A 6000-nucleotide genomic window follows, 5' to 3' on the forward strand; every position below is an offset into this window, starting at 1 on the left:
AACTTTAGTCCACAACCGAAAAAGCGTTGCCTAAAGGCATAATAGGCGACGGTTTTTGATGCGTTACAAGTTTCTTTGTTTTGTTTTTTACCCTTTTTAAAATTGTCGCCTAAAGGCATACATCAAAATAATAAAATAAATCATCAAAAAGAAAGTTAAGTAGAAGCGCATATATACACTACATCGACGACATTAAGAAAAGATTTCGACTAAAAACATAAATCATATACAACTAGACGGACTAAGAATACAACACAGATTCTTAGCTATTTTACATTCAATCATGATACATGAGAGTTTAGTTACCCCTGTGCGTCGCATAACTAACAACAAATAGTTGTTGAATCTTGGAGATGCATCAACAAGCTTCCTTATCCCCGCAATCTCTCTCTCTCTCTCTCTCTCTCTCTATATATATATATATATATATATATATATATATATATATATATATAGAGAGAGAGAGAGAGAGAGAGAGAGAGAGAGAGAGAGATTGCGGTGGATAAGGAAGCTTGTTGATGCATCTCCAAGATTCAACAACTATTTGTTGTTAGTTATGCGACGCACAAAGGGGTAACTAAACTCTCATGTATCATGATTGAATGTAAAATAGCTAAGAATCCGTGTTGTATTCTTAGTCCGTCTAGTTGTATATGATTTATGTTTTTAGTCGAAATCTTTTCTTAATGTCGTCGATGTAGTGTATATATGCGCTTCTACTTAACTTTCTTTTTGATGATTTATTTTATTATTTTGATGTAACTAATACTTTTGTTTTTTTCTTCTCTCTAACACTCGTGTAGAGAAAGTAAAGTTGATTGGTTCATATATAATTCCATTTTAACTTTTTATAAAGAATTTACTTATGTACTAATGCCATCTAACGTCAAACACCATCCAACCTCGTCCAATAATTGTACAATAGTATCCTTTAGAAATTTACTAACAACACTGACTTCATATTTCTCTTATTTAATAATTTTTATCATTGAATAAAATTTATGTAAATTCTATTATTTTTATGTGAGATCCATGTTTAAAATGATGGCAATCTACTTTTTTGTCAATAAAAATGCTTTTTTTTATAGAACAAAAATGCTTATTTTACCTAACCTAAAATTAAAGTTAGACAATATTAAAGTAAGCATTGTCTGCGCTCTTTTTTTCCTTCTGAGGAGAGCATTGCTTGCACTCATATATATATTTTTTAACAGGCACTCATATAGTAAGTGGTAACATCATCTAGAACTCTTTGTTCATGTTACACCAAAACTCAATGCAACGCGCTTTGAAAATAATACTATTTAAAACAAATTTATAAAGCAATTTTTTATTTTATTTTCTTTAAATTTATTTATCCATAAAAAAATCTCTAAAATTATTTATAGTTTAATATTATCAAACCAATTTTAGAGGAAAAAATTAAGAAAATTTTTCCGTCTTTGACAACTAATCTCCGACGTAGAATCTTTGGATCACATAATGTGAATTTTGTTTAAACCGTATTTTAAACCGTATAATATCTATCTTTTTTGAGCTCAATTACTACTTGCTTAGTGCATGACATATTATTATAGGATAAATTTAGGTGTACTTGCTTAGAAGTGTTTTAAGTTTTCGTGGTGTTTTTAACTCAAATCTTATCTTTTCAACAACTCCAACAAAGATGAATTCCCTATGGTTAGTAACTCTAGAAAATCTTAAAAATCTCAAGCAACCAATCTTTTTATTTGGTCAATTTCAATGGCTTTCAAGCATCCAATTTAATCTAATTTCAATTAAACAGCCTCCAATTATTAACCATCCCCATCATCTCTTACGTAGCGCGTATATGGAATCTAACGATTTAAAGTCATTAGTTGACAGTGACACTTTTTTTCTATTGTGGCAAATTATATTGCTTCAATCCTTTGCTTCATCTCCAAGGCATTACTTAAACAAGACATAACACGTTTTTGCTAAATATAGAGAAAAGAAGACAAAGAAGTTGTTATTCCTACATGGAATTGGAAGCTTCCTTTGCAACCGCAACATCAAAATATGGTGCTTCTTTCTTCCGTGTACACATGTCCTAATTTTTTTACATGTTAACCCAATTTATTTTATTTTAGTTTTTGACAAAAAGTTAACCCAATTTATGAGTTAGTTAGTGACGCGGAACGGATGATTAATAATTAACCTGATTAATAATTTATGAGTAAGGACAATGCATAATATATGCAAAGTTTGAGGTTCAACCCCGGACACCACAAAAATAATTAATCACAATTTTAAACGTCATTATTTGAACACAAATTGTAATTATAATCGACTCATGAATATGGTTTATTTTTGGATAAAAAGAAATTTAATTTTAAATTTGTGTGTCAATATAACACCTATTTTTCTTTTTAGATACAAATCTCAAGTGTTATATGAATCCCTAAAAAAAGAATAATGTTTTATGGATGACAGAAACAGCCAACTAAAGACATTGAATGTGTTTGTTTCAAGGTTTTTTTTTGAAGGAATTATTTCAAGGTTTATAATGTTATATATGAGGTTTTTTTTGTTACAATGTTATGTGTGAGTTTGAAAATACAATATTCTCATGTTTATATCATGTTTTAGAAAATTATTTCAATAAATATTATTTACACGTGGTTTCTTCATATTTTATTCCCTTGTTTTTTTAAAGACGTTTATTCTCTTGGTTAAGAGTGAGAATCTACCATTCTCATGGGAATAGTCCATTTGGATTAATCTAGTAGTGTTAGATTGAAATATTAAAGTGTGCTATCCTCAAGGTCTTATGTTCAATTTCTTCTCATGCCTATTTTGGTTAGTTACTTGGCCTTCTTTTAAAAAAAAACATTCAATATATATAAGGTTTAATTGTTTTTTAAATAAGTCCCTTAGCTCCTTAAATTATTTTATTTTTTTAATTAAGTCCTCCCGTTAGTCAACAGTTAGTCAAATATAAAGAAAGGATGTAGTACCGGTCCTTCTCTTGCTCCCTATTTTATATCACTCTTATTCTGCTCCCGACATATTAGTCTTATTCTGCTGTGTTGGTTTCTAACAAGAATGTCACAGGGTAATGAAAAGGTAAAGGCAAACCTTGCAATGGTAATCTTCATTCTTAACTTGTCTTTTAATTTGGTTACAATCTTCACTCTATCATAGGCCTTCTCCAAGGATTACATCATACACATTTACCATACAAGTCTTGCCTAAATGAATAACGGTGATGCTTATGATTATTTTATAATTGTTCTATATGAAATTTGTATTGCACCTCTTAAAGTTATACGTCAAAGTTAATATGAATGGATGTAATAAATATAAAGAATGGTACAATATATATATATATATATATATATATATATATATATATATATATATATATATGTATGTATGTGTGTGTATGTGCGCGTGCGTGCGTACTCTCTTGTGTGTGCGTGTAAGTCAACTTTCAATGATTTAATAGTTGAAGGACTACTTACAAATAACAAATTAGTTTAGGTGCCTAATTAGATCTTGTGTCAACTTTGACTAACTGTTGACTAACGATTGTTTAACGGGAGGACTTAATTAAAAAATAAAATAGTTTAAGGACCTAATTACAACTTTTTTGAGCTTAGGGACTTATTTAAAAATAATTAAACCTTATATAATTAAACCTTATAAACACCATTGGAAACAATTTAAATAGGGAGCCACAGAAGGACTGGTACTAGATACTTTTTTACTATATATTTTATAAATATAAAGAAAGAATCCACTCCTTGAAGACAACTTTTATGAATATTTTTACTGTTATGTTTGGCTAAAGCTAGAATTCTTAGCTTTTCAATTGTGAGAGAATCGATTCTCTTAGCAACATCAAAAGTCACCAGCAATATTTCTATTTTTCCCCTTCATTGATAATGTGTAACACAAATACAACTTTAATATTTTAGTTTTTTAATTCAGGCTCACATGTTCTAAAACTTCAATAATGTTGTCCTAATTGGTTTGCTTTGGGTTTTCCCAAACAATTTTTGAATTCTAATTAATGCAAATTGCAATAGATCGTATATGTGACACACTTGTTGTTGTAAATGTTTCAATAATTTCCTCCAAATTAATTAATGTTGTAGACAGATACATACATACTCTTGTATGTTTAAATTGAAAAATTATTGTTGTAGTAATTTTGATGATTTTTTAAATTATGACTTTTTTATAGGAACAAAATGTACAATAGGCCAAGCCAAATTCAAATAAACACAACCAACCAAGCCTGCTCCTATTAATGATCCTTTCCAGCCCTCGGTTTGGGAGTACATTATCTGTCATCTTGCAACTTATGGTAATACTTGTTATTTGTTGTTATTTGTTTTTTTGAGGCAGAAAAAAAATTAGATTTGTGACAGAAGGTGATGTGTGAAATAAAAAGATAGTAATTTCTACTCCAAATCAATTACTACCGACAAAGACTCATTTTCAAAAATTTGTGAACGTGTACCTAGCCCTATATTTTTTATGCTTCATTGTTATGAGTTACTAATTACTAGCACCCTAACTCTAAAGAATAATGTTGATACTTGTAATTATGGATAATATTCAAAATTTCATCATCAAAATAACAGCTTGAAATATTGTTATAACTTTGCGGAAATAATGTGTAGCTAGCCCTAGCTTGTTTTATATTTTTATTTTTTTTATTCATGTAAATCAAATATTATTATTATTATTATTATTATTATTATTATTATTATTATTATTATTATTATTATTATTATTGTTGTTGTTGTTATTACTAATTATTAGTGTATGTTTCGTTCTCCTTGTTCTTTTACACACAATATATGGGTTGGATCTCAAGCATTTTAGGTAGATTCTAAGATTAGAGAGCATTGATAATGTGTAACACAAATACAACTTTAATATTTTAGTTTTTTTAATTCAGGCTCACATGTTCTAAACTTCAATAATGTTGTCCTAATTGGTTTGCTTTGGGTTTTCCCAAACAGTTTTTGAATTCTAATTGATGCAAATTGCAATAGATCGTATATGTGACACACTTGTTGTTGTAAATGTTCCAATAATTTCCTCCCGATTAATTAATGTTGTAGACAGATACTCAATTGAATTATATTTCCAAGTTATAGTGTATTTGTTGTGCAACTACTATACATCGATAGATTCTTCTATAAAAAGGAATTGGAAAGCAGCGCCTGTGTCTGTAATGACCAAGTATTTTACCATGCTAAATTCAATTGAAGCTGTTTATTTTTAGGGATGCCTATGGTTAGGGTGGGGTGTGGTATTCGTACCTTTGAGGGGTTATCTATTTGTTTACTAGGTAAAATATTTGAATTCCTTGCACACATTTAACTAAAATAAACCAATAAATAACAGACTTTATAGTATTGTTATTGTTATTGTTATTCAATTAAAAACTCATTCAACTATTTTTCAATTTTCTATATGAAAAAAAACTATCTTTCGATTTGTATCACAAAAAACTATTGGTAGGGTCCCGAGTATTTTTATATTTTTGAATTTAAGTTTTTACAATATTTCTTTTAACTATTAACTAAAAAAGTAAGTAGTTAATTTTTATTATTTTTTAGTACAAAGTAAGTAGTTATTTTATATATATAAAAAATACTTATATTATAATAGAGACTCTAAATAATATAGTGGCTCAAATTCATCTATTAATCTGAATAAGTGGAGTGTTTAAGTTTAAACCTAAACTGCTACATATATGATAAAAATTTTATCAAATAAGCTAAACCCACAAAAGCAAAATTATTTTGTACATTTAGGTTGATGAAATATGCATGTCATTCAAGGTTGCAAATTGCATCATGAATCTTAATATTAAGGATAATTGATGTCAAATTCGTTCGATGCAAGTTTAATTGAGGTTTCGTTGCTATTATAGAGACGTCAATTCACAGACCAATTCACAATCACATACCTTTTCTAACAATCCTTATGTCATGTCTATGAAGAGTTAATGTATAT

The sequence above is a fragment of the Medicago sativa genome, chromosome 8, assembly GCF_051527215.1.
Source record: "Medicago sativa cultivar Bolivia chromosome 8, Bolivia_mono, whole genome shotgun sequence".
NCBI classification, from domain to species: domain Eukaryota; kingdom Viridiplantae; phylum Streptophyta; class Magnoliopsida; order Fabales; family Fabaceae; genus Medicago; species Medicago sativa.